A 13,768-nucleotide genomic window follows, 5' to 3' on the forward strand; every position below is an offset into this window, starting at 1 on the left:
AGGGGTTTAGGGTAGTATAGTGGTGTTTAGGTAAGGTAGGGCATCATGCTTTGTGCAGATTTAGGGTTTAGGATAGTGCAGTGGTGTTTGTGTAGTGTTTGCGGGTTCGTGCTGGTGGTAGTGTTTTAGGGTTTAGGGTAGTACGGTGTTGTTTGTGTAGTGTAGGGGGTCGTGCCGGGGGTAGATTTAGAGTTTAGGGTAGTGCAGTGGTGTTTGTGTAATGTAGGGTCCTGCTGGGGTTGTGTTTTAGGGTTTAGGGTAGTTCAATGGTGTTTGTGTAGTGTAGGGGGTCGTGCTGGGGTGGATGTAGGGTTTGTGGTAGTGCAGTGGTGTTTGTGTAGTGTAGGGGGTCATGCTGGGGGTAGATTTAGAGTTTAGGGTAGTGCAGGGGTGTTTGTGTAGTGTAGGGGTCGTGCTGGGGTAGATATCGAGTATGCTTGAATTGTTAAGCAATATTTTACAACGTATTCACGAATCTTTAATATTAAAGAGGCACCTTTTCAATCTAATTGTGATGCAACTATTAGAATGACAGCGTGCATTTACCACTATGAATTGTAACAGTTTTGAGATGTACAGATTTGCGCAGTCGGGTAGAATTTAAAGATGTCTGCCAATGTACGTTTTCATTCAGCAGTGTTGGGACGGGTATTCCTACTTTTATGTTAATGTTTATGTTGTAACACTTAAAATGGATGAATTCACAAACCTGATTTACCCGTGACCAAGGTGCGGCTGCACCGAAACGCGTTGGGAGGTTTTGGCAATCTTGTTTGAATAAACTTACCACGCACTAAGGATTTGGTCTCAAGCTTGCTTTTTTTTAAAAATCGGCGCAAACAATATATATATATATATATATATATTATTCCTATGACGCATCGAAGGATGCTCACTCAAGCAACGATCATTAGCCGGCTAGATTATGGCAATGCCCTGCTAGCCGAGGTCGGAGTATCCCATCTAAGAAAGATGCAGGTCATTCAGAACACTGCCACCAGACTGGTTTTAAATAAACCAGCTGGCACACCATCACTGCCTCTGCTGAAATCCCTTCACTGGTTACCAATTAAACAAAGGTCTTTCTTTAAGGTCTGCTGTCTGACCTTCTCTGCGCTTCAGGGCTACCGACCCACCCGTGTTCTGAGATCTCACTCGCTGCATTTGCTTCAAGTGCCACGCATTAAGCACAGCAAGTCAGGGGGCAGGGCCTTCTCCTACTTAGCTCCCAAATATTGGAATAGTCTGCCTGTGGCCTTGCGAGGAATTCCATCCTACCATGTCTTTAGGAAACACCTTAAAGCCCACCGGTACTAGCTATCCCATTTTTTTGCTCCTGTTTTTCTTCGCTCGCCAGTTGTGTTTGAGGGATGCACCGAGATTCCCCCCGGTGATTTGTGTGCGATATAAGTATCCATAACATAACATAACATATATATATTATATATATATATATTATATATATATATATATATATATATATATATATATATATATATATATATATATATATGTGTATATATATATATATATATGTATATACATATATATATATATATATATATTCACTCTGTGAATTACTTGCCGAGCCACCTGAGGGTAATGAAAATAAAATTCACCTTAAAAGGGGAGTGTTCTTGCTTGCGATGCTGCGCAGTTTCAGAAATGCCTGTGAACAAGAAGATGTAACTTCGAAACGCGTAAGGCTGTTTGAACTTTAATGAAGAAGGAATGCTGGCTGCCCTCTAATCATCCACTCTGGAGTGCGTTTTCAAATGCAGGATGCTTTGTTTTGAAAAATTAATTGCGGCTGTCCAGCCGCGAAAACGCAACACCCGGTACTTCAAAGGGGCCACGCAGACACAGAACTGCTCGAAGTCTGCACGTGGGAGAATGGATTGGCATAAATCTGCTGACATCACCCTTCGCAAGCCCACTGGAGGGCAGATAAAAATTAATATTATTGAACTGTAACTGCGCAGAACCCAGCTGAAAAACAACCAAGGAGGCACTTTGTACTATACACCCCATAATGCACCATACTCTGTGAATTACTTGCCGAGCCACCTGAGGGTAATGAAAATATAATTCACCTTAAAAGGGGAGTGTTCTTGCTTGCGATGCTGCGCAGTTTCAGAAATGCCTGTGAACAAGAAGATGTAACTTCGAAACGCGTAAGGCTGTTTGAACTTTAATGAAGAAGGAATGCTGGCTGCCCTCTAATCATCCACTCTGGAGTGCGTTTTCAAATGCAGGATGCTTTGTTTTGAAAAATTAATTGCGGCTGTCCAGCCGCGAAAACGCAACACCCGGTACTTCAATGGGGCCACGCAGACACAGAACTGCTCGAAGTCTGCACGTGGGAGAATGGATTGGCATAAATCTGCTGACATCACCCTTCGCAAGCCCACTGGAGGGCAGATAAAAATTAATATTATTGAACTGTAACTGCGCAGAACCCAGCTGAAAAACAACCAAGGAGGCGCTTTGTACTATACACCCCATAATGCACCATACTCTGTGAATTACTTGCCGAGCCACCTGAGGGTAATGAAAATAAAATTCACCTTAAAAGGGGAGTGTTCTTGCTTGCGATGCTGCGCAGTTTCAGAAATGCCTGTGAACAAGAAGATGTAACTTCGAAACGCGTAAGGCTGTTTGAACTTTAATGAAGAAGGAATGCTGGCTGCCCTCTAATCATCCACTCTGGAGTGCGTTTTCAAATGCAGGATGCTTTGTTTTGAAAAAAAAAAAATATATATATATATATATATATATATATATATATATTCAGCTCTCCCACGTGGCGCAAGCATCGCACGAGTTGACGACACTTTGTGCTGGCCATAATATAGTTTATTAAGTCAACTTTTCGGACGCATTTCGCCCGACCCCCAGGCGGCTACTGGTCCATGCACTTTTGCCTGTAATTCCACACATTACACATCAGCTTTCAGCAACAAAAAAATCCCTATAACTGAACATTTGACTTGCAGGTCAGACTTTCCGGTCTATAAATTGAGATGCTCCTGCAATTTGGAATACATTGGCAGCACAAAACTCCCTTGTGCATCAACGTATATTACAGCATATACGAGCCATTGTGAACAGCAATAGTGATTATCCTGTCGCAAGACATTTTAAAGCTGTCCACAATAACCAGTTGAAAGACCTTGAGTATACGGTTCTATGTTCAATACCAGTCCCCGGCCGGGGTGGTAATCGTGAACGTCTATTGCGACAAAAAGAAGCACATCTCATTCTTTTACTTGACACCAGAGCTCCCAATGGTCTGAATCTCACGGAAGATTTACATGTCTTCCTGTAGTCTATGGCACCTCCAGAGTATTCGTAAAAGGATTTCTCTACTTCATGGTTCCTTATGAGATACTTTGAGTGCATTTTTAAATCACTTTCTGAACGCATTGGTTGATTTCTATAATTTGAAGTGTTCTTTTGATATGTTGCAATTTAGAGTGTGATTAACATAGACAATATTGGCTACATTAGGTTTCTTTGTTCTTCACGTTTCTCTGTTACAGCTTTTTATTAAAAAAATGTTAACATTATTATTTTTCATTGATCTAACACGCTTCAGTTTTGTTATATATATATTTTTTTAAATTATACTTGTTGTTTGTATTTTTAGGCCATATTTCACTACATGACTATCTACTGTCAACTGAACCTGTTGATTTCAGAAGGAAACAAACTCCCAATGGATCATATCTAAAATTTGAGACATTAATGTTGGACTTGATGAACTTTATCACGGATTTGATCTGATATCATTATTGACTTTTTGCTCAATTACTTGTTGACCATTATAATGCATTTAAGATTATGACACTTGTCGATCATTTTCATTTCTCCATATTTTGAAATTTACAAAAATTGTGAAATTGAATCATTACTTAATGATAAATATTTAGTATGTATTGAGATAACATGACACTAGTCGGTCATTTTTTTGACATCGTTGCATTGGTGGTGATGAACTATGAACACTGTTTTTTAAGAAATGAGCACATTTTGTTGTTTTTTCATTAATTGGAGAGATTTGTTTTCTGCATTAACTTGAGACTTTTTGTAAATATGCTGAAATCAATATGGCATTTTTTCTTGATGTATTTGCAGTATGGCGCTATATACAGTCTTTCTTCTATTTCTATTACTGCACTTTTTTGTGTGTTTGAATTGATATCACCTGTGCACTGATTATAAAATGTGGTTAATCTACGGGGCGCGTCATGTGAACAAGCTTCTTTTGGGAGTGAAACGCGTCATGGACGACACCATGTCTTTTTATTTCATCTTTGTGAAATAAATATATCTCACTGGATAATATGGTTGCTGCCTCTTCTCATCTGTTTTGATTTTGGTAAGTAAGTCACGACAAGAGGTCCTTACCTGATGTTCTTTCACCTCGGATTGGTGAAACAGGCATATCTGTTATATATATATTATATCTATCTATCTATCTATCTATCTATCTATCTATCTATCTATCTATCTATCTATCTATCTATCTATCTATCTATCTATCTATCTATCTATATATATATATATATATATATATATATGTGTATACATATATATATATATATATATATATATATATTACCTACTGGCGGTCACCAGTAGGTATATATAGTTAGGATTTTTTCTCTATGGGTTTTTTGAAAATTCTATGTCTAATAACTTTGGCGTTTGTGGACGGAATCGGCTGAAATTTTCAGGAAAATGGCACATTTTGTTTCTGAGCAGCCCTTGAAAATTTGGGGGGGGTTCGTCCAGTGGGGGCCGAGAAAAAAGGGGGGTCCCAAAACGTGTTTTTAACATTGAGTTTTCCATAGGGCGGTTGGCCTCACTTTTAGCCCGAACGGCTGAATGGATTTGCACGAAACTTGGCAAAATTGTAGGGACTGGTAGCCCGATGTGCCTTTTGTAGGTCTCAATATATGTGCTCCAGTGGATTTTGAGAAATTAACGTTTAAAAAAAGATATATATCTGTAACAGCGGACCGGTTAGCGCTCTGGTTCGCGGACTTTTCGCGCAACGGAGCTTTGTGAAGCGAAGCTGATTGGTTCTCCGGCGTCTGTCAACATTCCAAACAGTCCGTAGCGGCCGCCATCTTGTCTCTCGGTAGGATCGAGAGACAAGAGGAGGTCAAAACAAAGGGGGAAATAACTATAAGGGGGCATAGTAGATCCTCGCTGACCCCCTAGGTTTGATGTGGAGGTTTTAAAAGGGCCCCGCGGGGCAAAAAAAAAACAAAATAATAATAATCGAACGGCTGAATGGATTTGCACGAAACTTGGCAAAATATTAGGGACTGGTAGCCCGATGTGCCTTTGCTAGGTCTCAATATATGTGCTCCAGTGGATTTTGAGAAATTAACGTTGAAAAAAAGATATATATCTGTAACAGCGCTCCGCTTCGCGTACTTTTCGCGTTACGGAGCTTTGCGAAGCTGATTGGTTCTCCGGCGTCTGTCAACATTCCAAACAGTCCGTAGCGGCCGCCATCTTGTCCCTCGGTAGGATTGAGAGACAAGAGGAGGCCAAAGCGAAGGGGGAAATGACCATAAGGGGGCATAGTAGATCCTTCCTGACCTCTTAGGTTTGATGTACCATTTTGCCAAGTTTGGTGTAATTCCGTTCAGCCATTCAGGCTGTAGACGTATGTAAATGTCCTATGGAAAATTGCATGGGGAAAACACATTTGAAAGTGTTGAAATTTAGAACCAATTAAAATGTTACTTTGGTTTTGTATTTGTGTGTGATGAAAGTTAATTGGTTATGTATATATGTCAAATGAGAGGAAACCACAGCCATTTTGTGATACTACTGTCTGAGGTACATTTGTGAGGAATTTTTGGTGGTGAATTTCTGGTGTTTGATTTACACAGTACTAACACTTCTGCTACTTTTAAAAAGGTGAGTTGTTAATTTGTAAGGGGAACTATGTTGTACACTTGAAGATAATTTGAAAAATGTTTTCTGTTATTTATTTGCAGTCCTTCTGTTATACTAAATACTTGATGAAGTTAGTTTTATATTATGTATTACTAAAAACGATAAATGAAAGTGATTATTTTTTTCTGCAATTTACAGCAAGCAATTTCAAAATAAAATGGCTCACAATGAAGAGACCGTGGCAATTTCTTTTGAATTGTCCACTACATTGATTGAAATTGAGAGCACCAATAATGAAATATTGTCACAAGGAGGACATGACTTGTATGATTCCATTAGATTGATTGAAATGGACAGCACCAAGAATGAAATATTGTCACAAGGAGATGACTTGAATGATTCCACTACATTGATTGAAATTGAGAGCACCAATAATGAAATATTGTCACAAGGAGGAGATGGCTTGTATGATTCCATTAGATTGATTGAAATGGACAGCACCAATAATGAAATATTGTCACAAGGAGGAGATGACTTGAATGATTCCACTACATTGATTGAAATTGAGAGCACCAATAATGAAATATTGTCACGAGGAGATGACTTGAATGATTCCACTACATTGATTGAAATGGACAGCACCAATAATGAAATATTGTCAGAAGGAGGAGATGACTTGAATGATTTTTTTGATCAATCTCTTGATGGCGAATTTATCGAGTGTTTGGAGACCAGAGAGTTACAAGAATCATCATTGCAGACTTTTAATGAGGAGATTCCAGATGAGATGATTGAAGAGGAAATTACTGATGAGGACATGTTACTAGTTGTTTCAAATTTAGAAAATTCTGAAGAATAAATTTATATTTAGAAATCAAAAATTGTTTGAGACATTATTTATTTTTATTTTTAATTTATGAGGTTGTAGCGAAGTGATTGTAGTATAAAATGAGACTTATAGTATAGAGTGCAACATTTTTATGTTACATGGTAAGTTTACTCATATTTACTTCCCTTCTGCCACTATATTATCTCCAATGTGTATTTGACATCTCTTCTTCATCTCCGGCCTCCTTTCTCTCACTGTGTGTCTCCGATGCATCTTATCGCTGCTATTTTGTGTAATTACAGAAGACAGTAAAATAAAATAGTTCGGAACGTGAAAAGGGGGCAAAGTAGAGTACTCCTCACCCCCTAGGCCTTTTTAGGCGGTCCCAAAAGGATCAGTTTCTGCTTTCCTGAGAGATTATGGTATGAGTTCCATATACCACAATAACTTGCATTACAACATGCAAGATATCTATCTCCTATTACCAACTTTTGGAGATATTCGCGCTAAGCGCGAATATCTCCAAAAAGTAACACCTGCCCTGAGCAGTTCTTAGCCATGTTATCCAATGGGAGGTGGATAACATGGCTAAGAGTATTAGCTCGGTAATGCATGAATATCGCTGAGTTTTTAGCGATATTCATGCATTGCGGCCGTTTATTATCGCATTTGCGATAAACCTTGATAATAGTAAGGTTTATCTTCGATAATTTCTGACGATGCTTAGTGGTAAAAAATTGGTTGGTAAGCATCGTTAGCGATAAATATCGCTTAACTTAGGTAATATGCCCCAACGTCTGTTAACGTTCGATTCGAAGGAAATGAGGAAGTGTTGAAAAACATTGTCTGCGCCATCTTGCCTTTTTTGAAATGCCACACTTTTGTCGTGCACGGCAGCCATTTTAGATGTCTTGACCAGACCCACTCTCTGCACGCTGTCGATTCGTAGCATGGCTCCTCACCCTCGTAAGCATCTCCCCCAGGCACTGGTCACCACCGCTCTCTGTCTTATGCATGGGCAATAAACCTTCCCCCATCTGCGCTGCTCTTCCCTGAGAATCACGCTCTGTGCCCGCCCGACACCTCCCTTTCGCCCTATTCACTACCGCACCCTCTGACACTCCTCTTCCTCTGTGTCCGAATGTCCAGGCCGGTCCTAGGCTATCAGCTAGCCCTGCAGATGTAGTTTATGGCCCCAGCTGTAAAGAATCACCCCTCTTCAAAGGAGTTATAGTAGATCAAGGCCCACACCCGATGTGATCCGTCACAGCACACGCGTTCCTACTATCTGAAAACCATCCTGTATTGTGATTGGGGAGGGGACCGAGCCTGAAGCGGAAGATTCCAGGAATGACTCTTTGTACATCAAAGTTTTTACAATTATGTGTCACATTAAAAATATATAGCACTCCAACAAAGTAGTAGGAATATAAAACTTTAATAACATATAAATATATACAACAAAACAAAAACAGTAAAAACATTTAAACAACGAAGAGACCGTGGCAATTTCTTTTTAATTATCCAATAGATTTATTGAAATTGACAGCACCAATAATGAAATATTCTTGTCAGTAGCGGTCTGTTGTGCGAATAGTTCCAAGGCAGCAGAACGCGCTGAAATCTAGATGGCACGAAAGTGATGTCTAGTAAGTTGCCGCCCAGCAAAAAACGGCGTGGGGCGCCGCGGGGGTGAGTGAGTCCAGTAGGCACCACAGCTATTCTTACCGGCATTGCAGAATTACTGCTGGGGACAATGCCTGTGCTGTAGCAGGGTCACAGCAGAAACAAAAAGGATTCTGTTGAAGATGTTGTTGGTTTCAATTTGAAAACAGTTCTGGTGTCAACTGCTATGCTAATGTAGTGGTTAATGTTTTGTTTTCTCTAGAAAATGTAAAAGAGGGGGAGGCAGTCCAAAGTTCCGTTAAAAGGGCAAAGGAAAGGATCGGTGGTTTGAACTATCAGTCAAAAAGGGGAGGGGGTGCAATAATTTTTCCTACCGGGTCACACTGTGCTTTCACCGGAAGTGAGGTCTGCAGGATTGTAGTAATTCAAAGTGAGGCTGGCGCCAGCATGGGAGCGCCGACGTCCCGCGGATACAGTTTCGTCACTCCACGGGCGATCATGGCAGTCATTCCCCATCGGGGGTCGGAGACTCCCGCGGCTCCTCTAGAATCTTCAAGGTCGTGGAGGACTACGGTGGTGGAGTCAACCAGTGACCGGGCCATTTCTTTATGTTGGGCCCGCTCTTGCCAGGTCGACAGCCATTTTGAGAGTTCGGCAGCTACCGGCGATCGCGGGGTCACATGAGCGGACGGGCTTCACCCTGCCGGGCGAGACGTTGCAGCATGGCCACAGTGGAAGAACCGTTATCTAGGTCGTTCCGAAACTGTGCAGCACTGTAGTTGTTAGGATGCCACCGCCTGGAGCGCTGAGGGTGCAGCTGGGAAGCCTCCACCTGGGGAGGCGGGAGAGGCCTGTTCGCACCGTCTCTCCCTCCCAGTGCACCCCACGGCGTCTCGCTTGAGATTTGTTATGGCCGGACCAGGCGATGAGGACGAGGGGGGGGTCGGAGGCATGTGCAAGACATCCCCCTCCAGTGTTGTCGCAGCCATTATAAAAGAAAGAAGTGTCCCGTCCGTCTTCGGGCCGGGCTTCCGGTGGATGTCGGCCGGACGCCCCTGGCTCTGGCCCCATGAACGGGTTTCTTGGTTTATCGGCTGCAGCCGGATCCCGTCGGCCTCGGCCCCCCGACCGTTGGTGGTCGGACCGGAAGAGCATGTGGCGGGACTACCTGCAACTCTCAAGGGCCACCGCGGCCGGACTGGGAGAGAGAGGGGAGGGTCGAGGAGACATTCCCCCCCCCTGCAACTGTTCAGCGTTGTAAAGGCAATCCCCTGGCCGGGTCCCGCTGGTCTCGGCCTCTTCTCCGGCTACACCCTACGTTAGGATCGCCTGGCCGAGGCGTGGCAGCAGGACCTGCCTTATATGGGCTGCTCCCGGCTGGGCGTAGCCGGAACCCTGCCCCACCTTGGAAGTTTCCAGAGTGGGGGTGGATGTTCTACTGACTTGCATTTTCCCTAGTCTATCGATTTTTTTGGCGTGGCAGGCGGTGGGACAGCGAGGGGTGATTTGGTTTCTCTTACTGTTTTTCTGGTCTCTCACCACTGGCATATTTTAACGTTTTCTTGTTTCTAGGACATTAATAGGTTTTATCATTACGTTATGTTATCGTTTCTTTGTTCGTTGTTTAATAAAAGTTCATGTTCATCAGTGGCCTACTGATTTTCGTTTTCCTATTTTTTTCTTTCCAGGTTGTTTCATGGTAAAGTTTCTGTTAACAGGATACAGTGATCACTTCGTTATTATTGCATATGTCCTTTTCACTAGGGGTGCTCTCTGGTCGGGCCAGATGACGTATCTCTAGTAAATGGTCCGGGTGAAAAAGGTTCATCAATCAGTGGGGAGTAGATAGGCATGACAGATTACAACGGGGGAGAACGGTCCGCATTACGTACCCTTTCACTACTTGCAAAGATTTTCCTACGTTTATTTGCAAACAGGGAATACCTCCAAAAAGAACTAATTCCCAAACAGTCAATGTTCGGACAATCAATCAATCAATGAGGAATGAAATAGGTACGACGTGTTAAAGGCTTGCGTTACCTACCCTTCACTATCTGCAAAGGGAGATAGAATATTCCTATTCTTCCTCGTTTGCAGGTAGAGAAGATCGTTAAGAGAATTAACTTCGAACAATTCAATGCTCGATTGAAACAATCAACAAGGGGTACTGTGAACACAAATGAACGCCGCTTATATACATACGCATTGCTATTTTCAACAGGTTGTTCCTAATGTTTCTATTTTAGCGAGGTCAAAAGAGATCCCATTAGTGGCCTACTGATTTTGCTCGATTCCTTTTGTTTTTTTACACGATTTTTCGCTATCTGCAAAGACTAAACAGAGTATTGCGACTCTGTGCTTGTTTGTAAATAGAGAATGAACCAAAGAGAACAATCAATCAAATGGAGAGAGAAGCAGGCACGACGGATTACAAAGGGGGAAAGGGCTGCGTTAACTACCCTTCACTATCTGCAAAGAGAGAGTACTCCTAATAGAAATGAGGGGTGGGGGGCAGCAATCAAAGCAGATCAGTGTGCATAAACACGAAAAAAAAAATTCTTACCACGTACTTGACATTCGACAGCTTATGATATTTGCTATTAAAAAAACATTGAAATTCACTGAAAAAACCATAGGTTATAGACCATATATAGTTAGGAATTAGCATTTACAAAACCTTGAAAATTCACTGAAAAAACCATAGGTTATAGACCATATATAGTTAGGAATTAGCATTTAAAAAACCTTATTTTACTCACACAAAACCATTGAAATTCCATATATAGTTAGTTGCACTAACTATATATTGCGCACCCGCAATCCACTGCTGATGATGTCACATATTACATCATTCATGACATGGTCAGTGACATCACTGATGACATCACTGATGACATCTCAAATGACATCACTGATGACATCTCATTTGACATCAATGACCACATCACTGATGATATCATTCATGTGACAATACAATGCATCTCCTCACATTTTAATATAACCTCTGTTTCACCCAGTGTTAAAAACAGAGTATAATTTTTGAAACCATTGACACACCAATACTAGTTACTACATACGTACTCACTGATTCCTACGTCTACACACACATTCACTCATTCACCCATACAATCATTCATACATACAATCACTCATGTTTACAACACAATCATATGCACTCATACACCTATACAGACACTCACACTCTGCCACTCATCCATGGAGTTACTCACACACCTAGTCAGTCCTGTAAAGAATCAATCACACTTCCATTTTCTACTCTATACAGTTAAACATAGAGCACCTTACGTTTTCAACCATATACTAACACATACTTACTCTCTTATACAATCATTGATACAAGTACACATTGATCTGTACAGAGTCACACACCTCCCATCCAGCCACACACACACTCAGTCTCCCATGCAAATACTTGGGCAATCAATCAATAACCCATATAGTTACTCATATAGCTACTGATCAACACATGCAGCAGTTTACAGAACAACAGACATAATGATGCACAAATTAAGACAGTTTAGTCACTAACCCATGCACTCAGTGAGACACATTTAATCACTCACTCATACATTCAGTCATGCACCTACTAAATCCTTCGTCCAGACACTTATACATCCACTCATTCTTCAATATGTAAGACATATTTTAACTTTACAGAAACATAGTCACTGGATGTTGTCATCAGTGATGTCACTGACCATGTTATGAATGATGTAATATGTGACATCATCAGCAGTGGATTGCGGGTGCGCAATATATAGTTAGTGCAACTAACTATATATGGAATTTCAATGGTTTTGTGTGAGTAAAATAAGGTTTTTTAAATGCTAATTCCTAACTATATATGGTCTATAACCTATGGTTTTTTCAGTGAATATATATATATATATATATATGCTTGGGCATTTGGTGACTGATATATATTATATATATATATATATATATATATATATATATATATATATATATATATATATATATATATATATATATATATATATATATTCACTGAAAAAAACATAGGTTTCACACCAGTTATAGTTAGGAATTAGCATTTAAAAAACCTTTGAAATTCACTGAAAAAACCATAGGTTTCACACCAGTTATAGTTAGCTGGAAATTTTACTCACATAAAACCATTGAAATTCCCACGTTGGACTCACTATAACTTGCGCGTGCAATGCACTGCTGATGACGTCACATATTACATCACTCATGACATGGTCAGTGACATCACTCATGACATCACTGATGACACCATCCTAGTGACAGAGCGACCCATCTCCTTTCACTGTAATGTAATGTCATATGACGCACTGCGTAAGCGCACCCGGAAGCACGCGATCGCATACGATCCAGCAACGTCTCGATTCGCTTACGTGACGCATCCCGGGGTGCGTAGCGTAAGCGCGTCGGGTCATGTGATCTGAAAATAACACTTTTCATTGGTGCAGATCAGTTTTGGTTTCCAAATGATGAAAGCTTGGATCATGTGACTTGAAAATAACACTTTTCATTGGTCCAGAACACTTTTGTTTTCCCAATGATGAACGCCCCCTCCTTTTTTCCTTATTCTGACTTTGTCCTTTGACTGAGGAAGACCTGTGTGGAGATCTGTCTCTAATCTTTTCTACTTTAAAATGGCTACAGTAGCAGCAGCAGCTGGAGCATCTGCCCCACCACCACCACCACCACCATCATTAAGACCACCAGAAGATTATATTGGTGGTGAACAGGAAGAGGAGGAGGATGAGGAAGAGGAGGAACAGACAAGGGAGTTCCTGCCAGAAGATAAACAGCCCTACAAACCCAAAGAGCACTTTGTATGGCAGTTCTACAAACTCCCAAGGGGTTTTAAAAAAGTCAACGCAGCAAAGGTGACTTGCTTAATTTGTGGTGCTGAGCTATCCAGGGGGAACCCTAACAAAAAGTATTCCTTCGGGAATCATACGATGATTCGCCACATGATGCGTTGGCATCCAAACAACTACTCTAATGCAGAGTTAAGGGACCTCTGCAGTAAACTACCCCCATCAACGTCTCGACGCTCAACATCAAAAGAACCCACTCCATCGGGTTCGGGGGCAAGAGACACATTGGCTACTATCCAACCAAAGTTTAATGATTACAACATTTTATGCAAATATTGTAACAAGTTACTTGCTTATGGTGAGCAAAGCATTGAACTTATCATGGTTTCTGGTGATAACCATAAGTGTCCAAAAAAACCCTAATTTTTGCTGATTTTTTTCATGCTCCAGTTGAGCCATTTACAATTCCCTGTTATTTGTTTCTCCCCATAAAAAATACAAAAAAAATATAAAAGTGTTCAGAAAAGCCAAAAAAAGTACAAAATGTTCAAAAAAACATAAA

Source organism: Lissotriton helveticus, chromosome 1_1 (assembly GCF_964261635.1).
Source record: "Lissotriton helveticus chromosome 1_1, aLisHel1.1, whole genome shotgun sequence".
NCBI lineage: Eukaryota > Metazoa > Chordata > Amphibia > Caudata > Salamandridae > Lissotriton > Lissotriton helveticus.